At 47.5% G+C, this 20,400-nt stretch overlaps 1 protein-coding gene across 6 annotated transcripts in view; it reads right to left on the reverse strand.

Moving 5' to 3' along the window:
* MARK2 (microtubule affinity regulating kinase 2) overlaps window positions 1-20,400 on the reverse strand; it is a 104,723-nt gene that overhangs the window by 44,680 nt on the left and 39,643 nt on the right. Inside the window, exon 1 of one of the 6 annotated variants that reach the window (XM_077820989.1) lies at window positions 19,288-19,366. The exons of the other annotated variants lie outside the window; for them this stretch is intronic. The gene's annotated coding sequence lies outside the window, so the exon portion shown is untranslated. Of the gene's footprint in view, window positions 1-19,287; window positions 19,367-20,400 lie in introns of those variants that run through there. 6 annotated transcript variants of the gene reach the window in all.

The raw sequence follows: 20,400 nt of genomic DNA on the forward strand, positions 1-20,400 counted from the left end.
CCTGCAGCCTCAGCGCACCACGCCGCAATGCTCTAGGTGGCTGGGCAGAGCATTTGTCGAGCCGTGGCCTGAGCTGGTGCTCTGGGCAGCGTGGCTGTAGTGCCGCCAGCCACCGGTGCTCCAGGCAGGGCGGTAAGGGGGCAGGGAGCAGGGGGCGTTGGATAGAGGGCAGGGGAGTTGGGGGAGGGGAGTGGTGGTCAGGGATGTGGATAGGGGTCGGGGTGGTCAGAATGCAGTGATGGGGCAGAGATCCCAGGGGGCAAGTTAGGAATGGGGGGGGGTTGGATTGGGTGGCAGGAGGGGGGTCAGGGAGTGGGCGATGGGGTAGGTGTCCCAGGGGAGCCGTCGTGGGCGAGAAGCCGGGGGGTGGGAGGGGGGGGGGGGTCGGGCCACGCCTGGCTGTTTGGGGAAACACAACCTCCCCTAACCAGCCCTCCATACAATTTTGGAAACCCGATGTGGCCGTCAAGCCAAAAAGTTTGGGTTTTTTGTACAGTGCCTACCACAAAGGGATTCTGGTCCATGACTGGGGTTGCTACAGTACAAACCATCACCATCAACAGCCTCTAACAATGTCAGTTAAACAATATTCTCCTCATTAAAGCCCTTAAAGAATTGGGGAGAATAAACTCCCACCCTGTCCCACACAATCTTAACTTTAACCTTCCAGCACTCCACAGTTAAGTGATTTAACAGACAACAGGATAAAGCTACAGGACCAGCCTTTGCTCATTCACACTGGTGCAATTAGGAGTCACTCCAACTTCAATAGTTAAAACTGTAATCAGGTTTCTAGAGACCAAATGGAGGAGACAGCCTAGAATCTTCACCTGTCCATACCTCAGACACATATGAATACAAGCGTGTCCTCAGAAAACTTCTTAGCAAGAACACAGGCATCTGACTAACAGTAGCAGGATGGTGGGAGCCCCAAGAAGCCCCAGTCATGGATGGGACCCCAACGTGCCAGGCGCTGTACAGACACAACAAGAAGATGCTCCTTGCTCTGAAGAGCTTCTAACAGTTACAGTCAGACTTTGGTGGGGGAATCAGAACTACAACAAACAGCACTGAATACGCACATCAGAGTTAAGACTGTACCAACACTACAGTGTGTGGAGTAAATCGCATTCCTTTCCCTGGATGGCAGCCATGAGGGAAAGACACCAAGTATCATTCCCAGCACAGGGAAAGACGCACAGAATGTTTTAATGTCCACTCTTTTTGCAATTAAACACTGAGAAAAGTCAAAGACAATTTCAGAGACAACAAGACACAAAAGTTCCTTTCCACCCCCAAACAGGCACAGAATCCCCGTGGCACAGTCTCACCACTGCACATACGTGACTCACAAGCCCTCTTGAAACCTGCCTCTCATACCTGCTGCCAACTTAACTTCTCCAGCAGCGCCCTCTCAGTTCCTTGCATTTACGCATGAGAGACTTTGATAGAAGAGCTGATTCAAGCTGCCAAGGGGTTAACCTTTGAACATGACAGATAGCAGATGCGGCATCTATACACAGCACTAATGCGAGAGGGTGACACTGATGGCAGGAGCCATGGAGCCAGAGGCACTGTCGGAATTACTTGCATCTTCAAGTATATTATGTTCCTTCAGTCGCCTTTCTGCTTCACCAATAGGTGATTTCAACAGGGAGTTGTTGAATAGCAGGAGAGTATGGGCTCTATACTGTCCTAGATCCATACACAGCACTTAGGCTAATAGGAAGCCTGCATGCAATATGCAGAACCTCCCGTCCTGGTGTGGAGAGAAACCTAGACAAAAGCCTTCTGGGGAATGGGAGGGTGACTGAAGAAATACTGGAGAATCTAATCGAGTAGTGCAGCTGGGATTCAGGGCTCCTGGGCTCTAACCCCTGCTCTGGAAGGAGAGTGGGATCCAGTGGGTTAGAAGAAGGGAGGCTGGGATTCAGGGCTCCTGGGCTCTAACCCCAGCTTAGGGAGACCTAGCAGTTCTAGTAAGGCACTGGAAGCACCAGGACTCCTAGGTTCTTTTCTCAACTGCTTGTGAGACTTTAGGCAAGTCTCTTCATCTTTTTGTTCTTATTTCTCCATACAAGGCTAAAGCTTTAGAGTTTGAGGTTTGGAGATGGGGCCGTCCCGCCCTCCCTCCCTCCCCACCCTTCTATTAGATCAAGGACTGCTTCATACAGCAGCAGCACTGGCTGTCACTGAGGCACTACCTCCCACGGTGTGGTGCGCACGTGTGCACAACAGTGAGGCAGACATCGAACCCAGTGCATTCCTGGCAGGTCAACGCTGACACAACTGCTTGTAGCTGAAGGAAGCGGCTCCCTTGCATCACAACTGTCTGCACCACACCTCAGCTGGGGATACATACAGCCCTTCAGTCATCTGCAATTGATGCATCATGATAGTAGCAGCAGGGTTAGGAGGGGTGGGAAGGGTTGTCTGTAAAGACCTCCTCCGCTTACCCCTACCCCTTGATGTAGGAATCCATTTCTTCCCAGACAAGGCCCTTCCTAATGTGTAGTTTGGGAAATGCAGGCATTGCCCCTTCCCTCTACCTCTGCATTCCATTCACACACCCTTTGAATGCCAAGCCTGAAATTTCCACATGCAATCAGCTTCCTAGGTCCCTTGAAGTAAAGTAGGTAATTCATCTCCGACAGACATTTTGTGCTACAGGTGGTGTCAGGGAAATAAAAGCACAAAGCTCACCAGAAGCCGCCAGCCCAATGCCTTCCAAGGGTACCTTCCACTCACTTGACCCATGTGAGAAAGCAAGACAAATTTGCTTCCATGTTGAGAATATGGAGGGTGGGAACTGCAAGTGGGGGTGGGGGAAAGATTCCTCTTCCCCATCCCCTACCACAGTCATCTCCTGCTCCTCCAAGGCCACCACTAAATTAGCAGCAGCTGGAGATAACAAAAGGCTGTTGTTTAAGCCCTAACGGAAGCTCTGCCAACTGGGTAGAGGCTAGATAGACAGAGGACTCCAAGCCAAGGGCACTTCTGAGGCAAACACTGAACAGCCTCTATTGTGATGTTTTATTTTGGACACCTTGCACCAAGGACAGATGGTGGGCCCACCCCCCCTTACAAACCTAAGACTCCTTGCAAAGACCTAACAAACCCTGTTCTATAGCCCCTTCCAGCCAAGAAAAGCCACTTCTGGTGGCTGGCACACAACTGGTCCATGTTGTGTAGCTGGGGAGGGAGCACTGCAATGAGTCCCACTAATGTGGCAGCCCAGAGGATCTGGTGTCCATAAAGACCAGCCAGCAGCTCTGTCCAGAAGCCTCATGCTGGAACTCTTGTCCCGGAAGGAGAGAGGGTTGATATTTGAACCTGTGGAGGTGGGCAGGGCTCATACATAAGGCTACGTTTTAGTCATGGGTATTTTTAGTAAAAGTCACGGACAGGTCATGGGCAGTAAACAAAAATTCATGGCCCGTGACCTGTCCACGACTTTTACTAAAAACACTGGTGACTAAACTGGGGGGGGGTGAGGGGGGGCTGCCTGGGGGCCCCTCGGGTCCTGGGGGAGGGCAGCCTGGGTGCTGGAAGAGCAGGTAGCGGTGCGCAGCCTGGGACCTCTGCTGGTGCTGGAGTGGGGGTGGCACTTACTTGGGGGCAGTTCCCACTGGCAGTGCTTGCAGGCGGAGGCAGCGCACAGAGCTGCCTGGCCACGGCTCTGCCTAGCAGCTGAGCGAGGGGGATGTCCCCGCTTCCAGGGAGACCCCCAAGAAAGCGCTGCCCAGAGCCCGCCTCACCCTGTCCCAAGCCCCAATCCTCTGCCCCCTCCCACACCCAACTCTGCTGCTGGGGGGTGGAGGTGGGCACGGTGGCCTGAGACTACCGCAGCAGCAGCCGGTGTACCTGGCACAGGGGCTGCCTGAGCTGCCCCAGAGACAGGCGCACCAGCCGCTGGAAAAAAATCAGAGGTCACAGAATCCGTGACTTCCATGACAAACTCGCAGCCCAACTCACGCACAGAATCCTCCCAGCCCTGCTGCTTTTTCCTGGAGCCTGGACCTTCACTACAAGGAGGTTTCCACTGCAATATGTACAGACCTATTTAATTCTACAATCTTTGGGTGGCACAAGCCATTCCCAGGACTACTGTGGAATAGCACAGGGCAGGGATTCTCAACCTTCACTGCACTGCGACCCCCTTCTGACAATAAAAATTACTACACAACCCCAGATGGGCGGACTGAAGCCTAAGCACACCCGAGCCCACTGACCTAGGCAGGGTGGGGGGCAAAGCTGAAGCCCAAGGGCTTCTACCACGGAGGGAACGGGGAAAGGAATGGGAATGGGGCGTCTGTAGCCTGAGTCCCAACACTCAGGGCTGAAGCCATCAGGCTTCGGCCTCGGTTGGTGGGACTCGGGCTTCGGCCCCAGCAAATCTAAGCCAGCCCTGGCAACCCCATGTTGTGACCCACTTTGGGGTCTTGACCCAGTTTGAGAACCGCTAGCATAGGGTGTTAAACTACTCAGCAGCACAGCCTGGTAACAAATGTAGCAAAACTATCACACAGACTACAATTGGCTATTCGCCCCCTCCATGCCCACCTGGCATACCCTCTCCTCCAGCCCATTAGACTTTCCCATAGCTTCCCAGAGAGATTAACAAAGAGCAATCTTCCCCAAGGTAAGGCCATGTTTTCCACCCCCCCATGTGGACTTCAGAATGTTTAGTGAGCGCTGTCCCCCTGAGGAACAGCAGCATGGCCACCTCCAATTAATACGCTCAATCAGTGCTCCATTAGACTTGCAAATGTGCCCAATAAAACTAATATGTTGCTCCTTGGGCTTTAATTATAGTAACCAGGGATTTGCAGCCACTGAAAGTCTCTTAGCATCATTTGCTCAACCACCACCTTTTATCTTCTTCTGCCCCTCCTCCAAACTCTTCCACCTGGTACTTGGAGCAGAAAAACTCAGTCCTCTTGCACACGCTTTGAGTCAAACAGGTGGCAGCTCCGATTAGGGTGGGATTTAAGAGCCAAACAGGCCAGCCTGACTGTCCCTGCGCTCTTAAGCCAAAGGAGCAGCCAAGGCATCTGGTCAGACAGAGAACAGCTGCTCGCAACACTACCCCAGCCATGGCTAGGATGTCAAGCACAACCTCCCAAGGAGACGCACATCAATCTGATTTCAAGTAAATCCTGCATGCCATGAAGAAGGTGAACCACAAAGCAAGCAGGCCTGGGTCATTCTGGTTTGTAGACAAGGGACCTTCACCGAGGAAGATTTCTTGGCACAGCTTACTAATTGTTTGACCACTGCTTTTGGGGTCGTCAAGACAAGACGTGAGACGCAAACAACAGTGTACAACTGAATTCAGTCCAGCCTCACAACAGGCTGGTGCTAGGAGGCAGTATAGCTTAGTGGGTAGGGCACTGGGCTGGGACTTGGAGACCTGGGTTCAATCCCTGTCTCTGGGAACTGAACCCAGGCCCGGTGTCTCCGGCCTGCTGGGTGACCTTGGGCACATCCCCTCACTGTAACTCCGTTTGCCCCCCTGTAAAATGGGGATAATTATACCTCTCTCCTTTGTAAAGTGCTTTGAGATCTACGAATGAAAAGCACTATGTAAAAATTAGGTACTACTACAAAAATTTGGAACACCCCATCAAATATCAGGACTTCAGATGTCCTAGACTTCAGTTCTTGGAAGCAAAGTACACAGTGTATCTGTTAGAATCCCAGTTTCCACACAAATGAATATTCACAAAAAGGTATTGTATGCAGGTTTGGCAGAATTCAATTTTTTAAAATAGTTTTAACAGATAACATGGATGTTTTAAACATTTTTTAAATTTTTATCAATTTACATTTTCACAATTGCAGGAAATTATGTGGGGGCACAATTATTTAATGACAATTGAAGTTGAGATTAAAAAACAAACTTTTACTGCCATTAAAACAAACTGTCAACATCACATGTCAAAATATACAAAGTAAATATCCTTAAATCAAACTCTAGTAAGTTCTCAAGCAGCATCTTTCTTACTCTGTCTACCTGTAACTTTCTATTATCATGGATGGAAATATTTTTGCATCGGTTTGTGTACACATGGCAAAATTAATATTTACAGGTAAAAACCTCATCCTTCCAAGCCAACTTACCTGCACTTCTCCTTCCCTCTGACCTCCCCGTTCCCATAGGCTCTGAGCACCTCAAGCTTCAATGTATTCATCTTCCCATCACCCCTGCTTGGAAGCCCTATGATCCCCATTTTACACATGGACAACTGAGGCACAGACATTAAGGACAAAATTTTCTAAACCACCAAAGAGAGATGCAGGAGCCCAACTCCCATTTTCAGAAGTGACTCAAAACACTAGAAGTCTCCGGCTGACTGAAGCTCCTAAGTGCTTGAGTCACTTTTGATAATGGCACTTAGTGAAAATTTCAAAAGTACACAAATTATTTAGGCGCTTGAGTGACTTGCCCAAGGTCACACAATGAATCTGTGGCAGAGCAGGGACTTGAACCAGGATTTCCCAAATTCCAGGCCAGTGCCCTAAACACTGGGCAATCCTTCCTGCTGCAATCCTTGGAAGTGATATCCAAAATGTACGCTTTGCCAACACTCCAATTTCCACCATCCTAGCTATTCATCCCTCTAGGAATGCACTGGAAGTCTGTGCACAACCTACCTACAGCAGGTTTCAGAGTAACAGCTGTCTAAGTCTGTATTTGCAAAAAGAAAAGGAGTACTTGTGGCACCTTAGAGACTAACCAATTTATTTGAGCATGAGCTTTCGTGAGCTACAGCTCACTTCATCGGATGCATACTGTGGAAAATACAGAAGACGTAATCTTCTGTATTTTCCACAGTATGCATCCGATGAAGTGAGCTGATGAAGTGAGCTGTAGCTCACGAAAGCTCATGCTCAAATAAATTGGTTAGTCTCTAAGGTGCCACAAGTACTCCTTTTCTTTCTACCTACAGCAAACACTCTAATGTAACTTCATCAATAGCCGAGGGAGAGCAAACAAGGCTCAGACAACAGAGAACAAACAATTCCAGTTGAGTTTGAGGGGACAGGAGAGAGCTAAGGAAACAAAGAAATTGGGAAAGGTCATTCCAGGTGACCAGAACTGCAGAGGAGGCTCTCGCACTGACAGCCAAGAAAGCATTGGAAAGGGTAAAAGAACCAAATACTAGAAAATCCAATGTGAGAAGGGTGGCCTTTGAATGGTCTTATCCTGACCGGGGTCCTACAGCATTACTTTGTTTATTCTTCTATTTGAAGCTATTACTGCCAAACAGGCGATAAGAGAATTTTCCCTCTGCCAGGCCAAAGTGCAGGCTGGACCACAGACAGGTTGGAAAACACTGAGTTTAGTCATATCAGCTGTTTTGCAGGATCTACTGAAGAGCCAAGTGCAAACCAGCTGGCTGGCACCCACTGCCCTTGGATGAGACTCTCAGGCCCCATCTAGTCCACAACTGCTCCTTCAGTGCAGCTCGAAGTCTCTACACAGCCTAGCTTTAAATGTCCCAAGCAATGGGGCTTCAGCCTCTTCCTCAGGAGATACGTCAGTGCCTAGACTTGAGACTCCCAGGGGAAGCCCCAACAGCCATTGCAATCTACACTTATGATCTCCTCCACTTCCAGGATTCTTCACAACTATGGATTCTTGCTCCCAGGAGCGGGTGTTTAAAGCAGAGACAGAACCCAAGTGTCACCATAGAACAAGGCACCAGACGCCACATTTCTCCAGATGTCGCTTTACTGCGGACTGACATAAACAGGCCAAGGGCTCTGATTCATTCAAGGTCTGAATCTCTGACATTAAAATCTACTCAACAGCGTCTTCTCTCAGAACACTCAATGACAGCTCGCAATGTGATGCTGTGGAAAAGAGCTAGTGAGAGTCTTGGATATATGAAGTGGGGAGCAGCAAGTAGGAGCAGAGAGGCAATTTCATCTCTGTATACGTCATTGGCAAGACTGTATCCAGTTCTAGTGTCCAAATTTTAGAATGGGTGTTGAAAAATTGGAGAGGGTGCAGAAAAAGAATCAAAAAATGATGTGAAGGTGGGAGAAAATGCCTTACAGTGAGATGCCTAAGCTAAGACTGAGCTCTTTATCCAAAAGATTGAGAAGTGACTTGATCACAGTGTACAAGTACCTCCGCAGGGAGAAAAATACTAAGTACAAAAGGGCAGAAAAAGGCATAACAAGAACCAAAGGGCTGGAAGCTGAAGCCAGATCCATTCAGATTAGAAATAAAGCACCTTTTAACACTGCAGGTAATTGACCATTGAAAAGACTCCCAAGGGAAGTGGTGGATTCTCCATCTCAAATCAAGTCTGGATGTCTTTTTGAAAGATGCTTCAGCTTAACTCAAGCTGCTGGGCTCAATACAGGGACTGGGGGGGGAACTCTTCAGCCTGTGAAAAACAGGAGGTCAGAATGGATGATTTAATGGTCCCTATTGGCCTTAAACTCTGTGGATCTGTTAAGTTTATCTGAGGCTTTGTTTACCTCCAAGACACCTGGGCTAACATCCTTTTAGTGAAGGGCTACCAAAGAATACCCGGGGGGGGGGGGGGGGGGGGGGATGTCTACACTGGCACTTCCTCAGCAAAACTTTTGTCGTTCAGGGGTGTTAAAAAACACACACACACACACCCCCGAACAACAAAAGTTTTACCGACAAAAAGCGCCGGTTTGAACAGCACTTTGTCGGCAGGAGCGCTCTCCTACCGAAAAACAGCAGCTACACTGCGTGACTTTTAGCAGCATGTCTGTAGTGGGACAGCCGTGTCACTAAAAGCCTCGTAGTGTAGCCATAAACTTCGTCTCATTAGTTAACTTTGGTTCATTGACCACTGGTAGCCTGATGGAAAGCTGGATAGGTGGCGGGTCATACAGGATATATTTCCACATTCAAGAAAGCTAAAAACACATTCCTAACGTTGCTTTTCCAAATCAGGAACCGCTGTAACTACCACAGGGATGTTCTTTGAACCCCTCCCACTGGTGAAGGGGACCAGGCACTCCTGAGCAGGAGGGGAAGCATCTATTACGATGTGGCCCACATCCTGACAAAGTTAACTCATTCTTATTTGGATTGAGCACCAGACGCCGGCAATAATGAGCACAGAGAGGTTTGTAAATCATTCTGTTCCAGCTGCCATCCAAGATGATGCATGCAGACTCTCCAACAACCTGCCTTACCCTGTTTTCACCTTGAAGCCCAACCCACAATAGGAATACACTGCCCATGCTAGATGTACAAGACAAGGAAGACACCTGGATCACTGGACGGCAGCATTTGGTGAGAAGCTTTAAAAATACAGCTGCCCATGATCAGCTTATTCTGAGGTAGCAGTCACACATACATCATGCTTTAAGGGACTCTATCAACTTAATGATGCTACTGCTTGGAAATGTTTACCCTTCTTTTAGCTGGAACTGAGATGACTGACTGACTACTTTTGTTTACTTTGTGAATTTCACAGCCCTTGGCATATGGTCTGCTTCACCATTAGCTGGAGGTAGCCATTTCCTTTAGGGTGGGTCTTTCAAAAGGTAGTGAGAGAATTGGGGGTGGGGGTTCGAGTAGGAAAAAGTAACTGCAAAAAAAAAAAATCACAAACATTGGGAAGAAGATTCAAGGGCGAGTATTGCAACTGGAACCATCTTAAACTGCCTGGATTTCAAGTTAATGCCCCTTTTATGTGCACATATGCCTTAGATTAGTTCCTAAACCTCAAAAAAGGATTAGATATTTAATGGATAATGAAAAACTATAGTCATGAGAGACAAAGTAAGAAACATTTGTAGAGTGATATAAATCCTCATGCTTCAGAGTAGAAACCAACTGCTGACTGACAGGGGTTCAGGAGAAAAGTTCTGTTTGGAGCAGCTTATTTCATAACTGTCCACTGCAGGGTTTCTTGTTCATACCTCCAAATTTCATCCATGGATCTCAACACTTTACAGAAGTCAGTATTGTTATCCCCATTTTACAGATGGGGTAACTGAGGCACAGAGAGGCAAAGTGATTGCCCAGAGTACCCCTGTCAGGCCTGTGGTAGATCTGGGAATAGAACTCAGGTCACAGTCCAGCACTCTCTCCGCTAGACATAGACAGAACCACTGTCTGGAATGTTGTACATTCCTCCACTAGTCAGACAAACTAAACGTCAACTCAGTGCTGGTCTATACGAGAAAGTGTAACCCAAGGTGATAATTTAAACAGATTGCATTAAACCAGTGAAAATTTCTTGTGGATATTTCAATTTAGGTTTAAAAGGTGGCTTTTTGGAGGTTTAGCTTCAGATGACTGGGAACAGATTTAGGAGAAACATTTCCAAAAACATGGAAGTGACCTAAGAGCCTCCATCCTGTCAAGAGCCAGGACCCCCCAAAGAACTCCACTGCAGTTTTGAGACTGGAACTTGGGCACTTTGAAAACCTGACCCTCAAGCTAACCCAAAAGAAGCCACTTTTAAATCAAATTCAGCAGGTCCACACAGAGGCCTGCACCAGATTGAAAACAAATTTAGCGAAATGCAGCTTACCCCTTAAGTTTCACTCCTATTCCAGGACAAGGAGACAGTTGTAGGGGATAACAATTCAGCATAGCAAACTAATGTTTAAACATATTGTAAGCTGTTTGGGGTATGAGTTCTCTCTTATCTGTATAAAGCCTAGCACAGTGGAGTCCTGGTTCACAACTGGGCTCAAGGGTGCTACCGTAATATAAATAAAGACATAAACAAGGCAAAGATTGGGACCAGAGAATCATGGCATGAAGCCAACACTCCTCTTCCTGGGTTCAGTTTTGGGTTGGAGGGAAGACATTTCCAAGAGTCAGGTTACCACCTCCTGCATTAAAGTGATCAGGTTATGCCACCTGCTTCAGGCTCCTCACAGTAGGACAAGTGTGACTAGCCCTGACTAGCATCCCTGGGAAGATTACACACAGTGACAGCAATGAGTGCAAAGCTTAGGACTGTCAAACTGAAATACCTCTCTCGCTTGACTGGTTGCTCTCAGAGCTGTTCCCTCACTGACTCAGCACGAGGAGGAGGCCAGGCCACGACATGGCTTCCCTGGAGGCTGAATTAGACACCACTGCTCCAAGGCAAGATTCAGAGCACTCTCAACGGGGTGTTGCTCGCACATTATCTTCTTCGCTCTTTTCCAGGAAGTCTGGATCTGATGCTTGAACAGTCAGTGGAACAGCCCAGGCTAACTTGCCATAGAGGTCTCTGTTACCACAGTAATGCAATACGCAGTCAGTCACTCCGGCAGAGAGATCAGCTCAGGATACCTCTTCATTAAAGTGTTACCTTGGGCTCTCACCCAAGGATTCCTCCCACTCCCACCACCGGTCTACACATAAATCCCTCACACCCAAGCTTAGTGTGCTTTCAAATGGGGCTGGCTGGCCCATCCTGGTCTATAGGCTAAAACCCAAGTGAGGCTTCCACTCAGGCTGGTAAACTGTCCACGTTGCAATGAGGATGCAGACTAACTCACTTAAGTGCTGATCACTGTACAGTGTCTTTCCCACAATTCCCCCCACATGGCCAGGACAGACTTCTCCCACAATTCACTGAGGAAGAATCAGAGTGGCTCAAGCTCATCACAGCACAAAGAAACATGGCATATGCCCCCAGAAGTCCTAGTCACATATGGAGAAGTGCAGCACCACTGTGGACTGAATAAGTTGGGTTGGGCTCTGCAGGGGTGGCTGCTCGCACCCAGGCTAGGTTAACATGGGTGCTCAGACTCTAGTGCCCATCACCCATGTTAACTCGGCAGTGAAGTTATACCCCTCAGGGAGATTAGAGGTGAGGCTTCCTGTCTCATTATAGTTCAAATCCAGCTAGTGACGAACCACAAGTGAAGCTAGTTGGGTGGCCTGCAGAAAAGGCTCTACTGGTCTCATCCAGTTCCTATCATGACAAGTGAGTGTGTGTGTGTGAGAGCAAGAGAAAGACACACACAGAGTCCACTGGTATAACTGGTCCTTCTCTAACAGAGGCTGCCAGTAAATGCCAAGGAGCCTCATGACACCACCACAAGGAACGCATTAACCTCTCCAAACCTCAGGGTACAATGGGGACTTGCTTGAGGTCAGTCAGCCAGCCGGAGAACCCTGCCACTAAGTAACAACCCCCCAGGATTAAGCTTCCAACCCCCTTGTGCTGCTGTTCCCTTCCCCTGCCAACCTGGTTACTGCAATAAGTATCCATCTCCTTATTACACCACCTTCCCTTGCATCCCTTGCTCCATGCACACGTCCAAAGAGAGTTATTAAAAGAGATAAAGACATTACTTCTGGCAGGAGAGGGGCACAAATAGAGTTTATGCCTCAGTTAAAAAATCACACGCTACAATAAAAGGAGAAAATAGTCTGAGAGCGAAGAGTAACTGAATTTAGAAGAAACCTCAAGCCAGCTTTTCTGGGACAGCAACCACTCTTGCAGACCAGCTGTATTATGCAGAAATAATCAAAAGTGAGGAATAGCCTTGCATGTTGTACGATAGGTTCTAGGAATTCTAATGTAATTACTTCCAGGAGAATGGCCTGAAAAATCATCTACTGGGACAGCTGCAATTGTCTCTATTCCCAACGTGACTCTGCTACATATAGGCTGGTGCTTTGAAACATGTGAAGCACCATATTCTAGGTACAATTTCATTTGTTCCGGAGCAGTGCAGGAGGGAATGGGCTTTAACGGAAACCTCATTCGAAATCCCAATATACCCTTCAGTTATAAGAACCTACCACTGCCAACTTCCAATTATTAGCATGTATATTGCAGTAGCACCTAGAAACTTCTGTCAGGATGGGTCCCATTGTGCCAGGTGCTGCACAAACAAAGAAACTGACAGGCCCTGCCCAAAGCTCAGTGGTTTGACCATTGGCCTGCTAAACCCAGGGTTGTGAGTTCAATCCTTGAGGGGGCAAACCTAACTGGGGACTAGTCCTGCTTTGAGCAGGGGGTTGGACTAGATGACCTCCTGAGGTCCCTTCCAACCCTGATATTCTATGAAAGATGGATCCTGTTATCTATGAAAGATCTTAAAGTCTAGGAGACAAAACATACTAAGTGGATGAGACAAATGAACAGGATGGGGTAGGGGAGACTAATGAAAACAGGAGGCACATAACTTTCAGCCAATTGGGAGCCGGGATCACCATTCAGTTACTGGTAAAACCAAGTGGGCAGAGTTTTCATAGTTGCGTGGGAATGTGTAAGCAGTGCATGGGTCCAATTTGTGCCATGCATGTTTCAGATTAAATGCCAACCCCAGCTTGCAAAGAAAGAAAGGAACAAACATCTATTATGGTATTTGTATGGCCTCCGTTGCCGTAGCACCTGACAATCGTCAGGGCATTCATCCTGACACCACAGGGAGACAGGGAAGTGCTAGTTCAGTGGCTCTCAAACTTTTAAACTGGTGACCCTTTCAAAGAGCAAACCTCTGAGTGTGACCCCCAGCCGTATAAATTAAAAACACTTTTTAATATATTTAACACTATTATAAATGCTGGATGCAAAGTGGGGTTTGGGGTGGAGGCTGACAGCTCGTGACCCCCCATGTAATAACCTCACAACCCCCTGAGGGGTCCTGACCCCCAATTTGAGAACCCCAGTACTACTGCTTGCTAAGATTCTAGGCACTACTACAATATAATAATCCATTCAGTGTTACAGGAGGAAACTGAGGCACAGAGATTAAGTGACTGCCCAAGGGTCGGCAGCGGAGCAGGGAACTGAATCCAGGTCTCCCAACCCCCTAGCCATTGGGCCATCCTTCCATTCCATCATTGTACAAAGTACAGAGTGTTGACTGTGCAGCTGGCACATAAGGCAGTTAGCCTATCAAAGATCTCCACGTGAGCTTACCTGACTGTTGATGGTAAGTATTTCATAGAGTTTAAATCCAGAAGAGACCATTAAAACCATATAATGTGACTTCTTGATTACCACAAGCCAAAGAATTTCACCCAGTTATTCCTGTGTTGAGCCCTAGTAACCATAAGTGGTGGGTATAATATGCCAGGCAGCCATCGCCACCAGATGCTGGTTTTGGCGGTTTGCACGGGCGATTTTGGGGGAAGTTTTTGTTTATTATTATGCCCCATTATGGTTCCCGGGCGGCTGAGGCGGCGGTATGTGCTATTCAGATTCCCGGGTTCATCAATAATCTCCCTGGACTCCAGGGAAATTACTGATGAACCCAGGAAGCTGAGTAACACATACCGCCTCCTCAGCTGTCCTGGAATCTGCATGGCTCATATAAAAAGCTCAGGTTCTCCAGGAACAGACAAGAGCTTTTCCTGCAGGGTGCCTTGGGGTCTCAGGACGGGAGGCGCAGGGCGGCTGGGGCTCTTCTGGCTATTGGGGGAGAAGTGGGGGCGGCCTGGGACTCTGGGCTCCAGCCACAGAAGAGGGAGGCCTTGGGTGGTAGGGACAGGGCTGGGGGGCTAGCCTCCCCAACGGTGGGATGGGGGGTTCCACCCATTGCCCAGGCAAGTAACGGGTTAGACTAAAGCATTTCAGTTCTCAGGAGATTAAACTGTTATGTGCCAAAGGCATGAACAGGGGACCTCAAGGGGTCACCAATATCTGAGCCCCCTGCAATGGCAGGGAATCGATTAGGTGAGACATGCCCAGATGATCCTAGCAGGTCTGAAGAGGCCAGGGAGCATCTCTCATATTGTCTCCATTGCTATGAAAACGGCCGGCCTGACCCAGCAGCGTCCAGGACAGATCTGAAGGGGAGGATGCCGGTCATGTTAAGGGTAAGCAGGTTCCAGGTGCACCATTGAAGATGGCATGGAGAAGTGAGTGCAACAAGGATGAAGAGTGAGTGGTTAGGTGTCAGAAGCTAGGAAAACTGTGGGAAAATAAAAGATCAGATGGAGACTGGAGGAAAATCATGTAGCACCACCAGGACTAGGAACTGACACTTGCTGTGGAAGGCAAAAAGCAGTTAGTGGAGACATTCCGAACACCATGCTACTATCATTATTGGTAATACAGGAGCACCTAGGAGCCCTATTGTCTTCGGCACTCTACAAAAAGATCAGAAAGACATTCCCTGGGCAAAAGAGTTTATAATCCAAGTACACCTGATTCAACATCAGCTCTGAGGGCAGGAAAGGAAGAAATCTACACTATCCAAAAGCACCCAAACTCTTGGGTTCCCTTGGAGAGAGACATGGCCTAAACACAGGCCTAGAAGACAGGAATTCCTATATTCCTATCCCAGGTCAAACACCAACTGTTTCCCCAGACCCATGGGTGAGTCATGAAGGCTGCATGCCTTAGCATTACCATCCGAACAATGGGGATAATGGTAGGCACGCCAAGGATTAGATCATGTTTACACAAGGTGGAAGAGGAGGAATGTTGGATGAGAGCTAAGCAGCACAAGACTTGCCTTTGAAAACTCCTGACGCCAATTCTCTCCTTTTAAAACTAACAGCTGGCACCATACCTCTGCAGAACACACAGCTTGACATCTCAGTGAGATGAACAGACACCCTCCCTCCAAGCGGCAGGGGGCAGTCAGTCAAGCCCAGAGGAGGTTACACATGAGAGTTTATGCTGCTAGCTTAGCACTGTGCTGCAGTGACATTTCAGACTCTGATGCAAGAGCTACTTTTGGATAGCAGCAAGCGTTCTCGCCATTGTTTACAGTACTATTGCAAGGGACACATCTCTATATTTTTATTCAATGTTTGCCATAAGGGCTTATCAGATGCCTCAATTCAATGAAATGATAAATAACTTCTTCCAGACAAGCACATTCCACCCAGCAAGCCAGTGGGCTGGTTAGCAGCCTAGAACTGCTGATAACAGCACTGTGGAAGAACCAACCTTAGCAACAGTGCCCTGGATGCAAGTGCTCAGCTCTTAACATCAGGGAGAGTGGCTAGTGATCAGAACACAGGGACTATGGATAGGACTTCTGGGTCTAAAGACTCCCTGTGTGATCTCGAGCAAGGTACCCCCCCTTCCCCTTTGTGTCTCTGGTGCTCAATCTGTAAGGTGGAGGGAGATGATCACCCCACCGCACAATATGGGGAATCCTCAGGTAAAAGGCACTACAGATGTTTAGCATTACTAGGCTGGGTTAGCTGCAGGCTGTGTCTGTTACAGTGTAGACCCTGGTCATTACCCTACTGCCAAGTTGAGACATTTTCGCAGGTGACTCCATTTCATTCTGAAGAGCTGTCACATGAAACTTTGCAATGACAACATAACTAACACTTTGGCCTTCTCCATAAAGGATCACACAGTGCCTTATGACAGACGTCCCTCTGAGGAACAGAGGTATCCTGCCCATTTTACAAACAAGGAAACAACGAGAAAGAAAGGAGAATTCACATAGGAACAGAACCCAAGTATCCTAACTTCCAGAGCCTTCCTCTAACCATTAGACATGCTCATTCCCCACGCCACATGGAAACCCAGAAAATAACCCTGAAAGCAAAAAGAAATGGAGTTGGGGGATATTCAAAACAGACACTGGGGTGAGCTTTGCTTCTACTGCCTTGAATGGGCAGCTGCAGCAAAATGCCTGCAGCACTGAGCCATCGAGACGGTGGGAAACCTCTTGTTGTGAGCATGTCAAGCAACAAAACTGCCCATTGTTACTATGTGCTGTGGCAGATTTGATTTATTGTGACAGGCGTGTCCAAGAATAACCCATTATCCCCATAGCTGGCTACTGCATCTATATGGACCAGGCACTTCCTACACAAAGGGGGTTTTCAGCCTGCTCCTTGAGGTGCACAGACAGGTAAGCAGCAGAACAGTAACACAGCTGCATTAACACCATTTCCTCGCCTACCTTAAAATCAGTGTCTGCCAAGGTAAAGAGACAAACCTAAGGAAGGCCTAGAGCCAGGTTTGTGAGAAAACCTCAGGGGAGGCAGAGAGGAAGGCACAGACTTGAAATACTACAGCAGGCCACAGGTCTGCAATGGGGCCGGGCGGGGGGCAGCCTCCATCAAGAATGGAGGCCTGAAGGAGGGGGAAGACAAAGCTAAAATGTGAAGTTAACACCAACTACAGCTCATCCTTTTCCAAACTGAAGTGCATTATTCATCTGAGAAATAGCTAAATACAGAAAACTAAAAATTAATTTTATACAGCATTCCTCACAGCATTTGGAGTATGTTCTGCTGCAGCACGTATATCTCTTGCTCTCTTACTATGGGAAGGCTTCAAGCTTCCTCCAGTAAAGCTACCTTCCACCTCTCTTGTTCTTTTCTCCCCCTTCTACTCCAGGCTTATTCTCCGTTAAAGTTAAGCCACAATTCTCTGCTGTGCCCACAGACTGTTTGTAATCCAAGTATATTTTGCTTCACTCTTAGTCTCTATCTAGGTGAGAGAGACCAACAAGGGGTGAGGGGGTGGGGGAGAGACAGAGAGAGAAGTGAGGGAACACACTGGGCCCTGCCTGCTGGCACTCTGAGGGGCCTGAGTCTAGTCAGGTTTGCTTGCTGACAGCTGGCGCTGCCTCAAAACACATGCACTCTTCTAAAGCCTTTGTGCCACATTTTTTTATATAATTTTATTTCTTCCTCTCATTCCATCAGCAAGGGATTAACAAGGTTCAGGGATGATTCCAGTGGCCTGGAAATGGTAAGAGAGTTATATATGGGCCTATAAAATAAATCCTCCGTACTTGAGCATTCCATTTAAAAAAACCCACCTTTTACCTAAAAAAGAATCTGTACGAATACAAGGTTAATTAAACCCATCTCAGGGCTCGCAGCCCTAGACTCACAGCTTGAAAAACCTGAGGGTGCGGGGAAGAGAATATGTAGAAGGCACCTTAATTGGGAATATCCTGCCCTAAATTGTTTGCAGTGGTGTTGTAGCTGCGTTGGTCACAGGATATTAGAGAGACAAGGTGGGTGAGGCAATATGTTTTATTGGACCAACTTCTGCCGGTTCTTCTTCAGGTCTGTGTAGCTCAAAGGCTTGTCTCTCTCACCAGCAGAAGTTGTTCCAACAAAAGATATTACCTCACCCACCATGTCTATCACAAGTACCCAGATATGCAAATCTGAGGTTGATGAACTCAGGAACAACTGCCTCTAATCTGAAGGCATGACCAGAGGAATAGTCCCACCGATACACAGGACCCTAACCTCTACACCTTTTAAAGCCAAAACAAGGGCACCAGATCAGTGTGTGAGCCCAGGAAGATCAGTTACCATTTTACAGGCAATAACTGGGGAGCACTTAAGAGTAACAGTCAGGAGATAACTGCAATGATTTGCAGTTTTGGGGGAGGGGACAGAGGTGTGAAGTGAACGGTTAATATGGGAAATCTTCAAATATTTCCCTGAAACCATAGACAAGTGGAATCATAGCTGGAGCCATGTCTACACTACAGACTCTGCCAGCAAGCTCTGTTGGTCAGGGGCATGATCTCTGACTGACATAGCTGTGCCAGCAGAAGACCCTAGTGTAGGCATTGCTATATTGGCAAAATTGTGCTTTTATTGGTCTAGCTTGTTTCACACAGGAGGGATGGAATAAGCTACACCAGAAAAAGCTTTAAGGGTCAAGTGCTTCTATTACAGATAAGGCCTTAGATTTTACAGAGTTGTAACACTGGAGCCTAACTCATTATGGTAATGGGAGGGAGTGCTGCCTGGTGGTTAGAGTGAAGAACTAGGAATGAGCTCCTGGATTCTATTACTGACACCACCACTAACTCTCAGCATCCCTTTGCCCTGCTATACAATGGCAATAGTGCCCTGCAGGCGAGCTATGGGACCTCATTTGTCAATGTTTGCCAAGTGGTCCACGGTCTGACAAAAGGACTAGAAAATGGATTCCCCCCTTCAGAACTGAGAACTCAGACTCGCAGTTCTTTAAATCCAAATATTCCAGTTTGTGTCCAATGCTGAGCTCTCCCTAGGGAAGTATGAGTAAACCTGCGCTTGGAGATCTATTTGGTCCCTGGTGCAGTAATACTGTTGCTGCTTTCTATTTGCATTTGCAGCCTCTTGCTTGTGTGTTCACTGCAACAACAGCTTCAAAGGGATTTTTCCAGTACCTCCAAAATATCACCCGTGGGGGCTGGTAACTGTGCAACCAACCATTCACTATCATATACACTGTTTCAGGTTGTTGGGCCCAGACCAGTTCAGAACTGGAGTTAAGTTCTCCATGGTCCATCCCTGTGGTTTTATTGTTGCTTAATATATCTCACACTTTGAGATCACACACCATACACATGAGAAATATCAAAATAAAGGGCAATTTTGGCACTTACGTATCTCTGAAGACGGGCGCTCAGGCAGTTCCTCTGACAGACTTTCCAGCTGAAGAGTTTAAACTACTGACACTCTTTTCTGGTAAAACAGATTTACAGACAATCAATGCTTAAGCCTCACGACTAGTGCTGCACCACAACAGCAACTTCCACACTGTACCATTGTTACAAGGAGCTCTTGATTAATATTAATTCAGCCTCAACGTCCCTGAGGAATGTTATGCCCATTTTACAAACGTTTCAACTGGGTCAGAGAGAGAGAGAGAATATATAGAACAGACTTGCCTGATATCACATAGTGAGGCAACAGCACAGCTGGGAATAAAATCCAGGAGATCTGATTCTCAGTCTTCTTTCCCCCACCCCTGGTTCTAATCCACTATCCCACACTCCTCTTACAGAATTGGAAATAGAACCCAGAAGTCCTGACTCCCAGCACAACCCTCTTACTCTAACTGGCTGGAAGTCAAAGCCAGACAAATTCAAATTAGAAACAAGGCAGAAGAATTCAGCCATGAGAGTCATTCATTGGAACAAACTCCCAAGGGAACTGATGCATTCTCCATCTCTTGACGTCTTTAATCCAGACTAGATGCCTCTCTGGAACATGCTTTAGTCAAACAGAAGTTACTAGGCTCCATACAGGAGTAACTGGGTGAAATTCTCTGACCTGTGGTGCACAGGAGATCAGACTACATGATGTAATGAACCCTTCTGGCCTTAAACTTGAGGAATCTAACCAGTAGAGTCCACTTCCTTCCTAGGGCAGGAATGGAGCACAGGAGCCTTGACTCTCAGTCCTCCCTATTTAACCACTAGCCCACATTCCTTCAGTGAGAAATTTCACACAGGTTCAAGAGGTTTTAAAGGAACCTTAGGATACTATGGGGAATCCAGGCAGAACCCTTCCACTGTGGTAAAGAGCAGAGAAAAAGCTGCCATTGAAGCAGACTGTTAGTGAGATTTTAGAGCCAATGAGATATGCATAGGAATAATAGAATCCACTTAGAAACCCAATGGGAATGTTTTGTGATATGTGATTTAGTACAGCCCTAATCCACCTGCTGGTCTGGGACAGATACCTAACAGTGACAGCATAACTTCCCTGTGGAG

The sequence above is a fragment of the Eretmochelys imbricata genome, chromosome 7 (genome assembly GCF_965152235.1).
Source record: "Eretmochelys imbricata isolate rEreImb1 chromosome 7, rEreImb1.hap1, whole genome shotgun sequence".
Lineage (NCBI taxonomy): Eukaryota > Metazoa > Chordata > Testudines > Cheloniidae > Eretmochelys > Eretmochelys imbricata.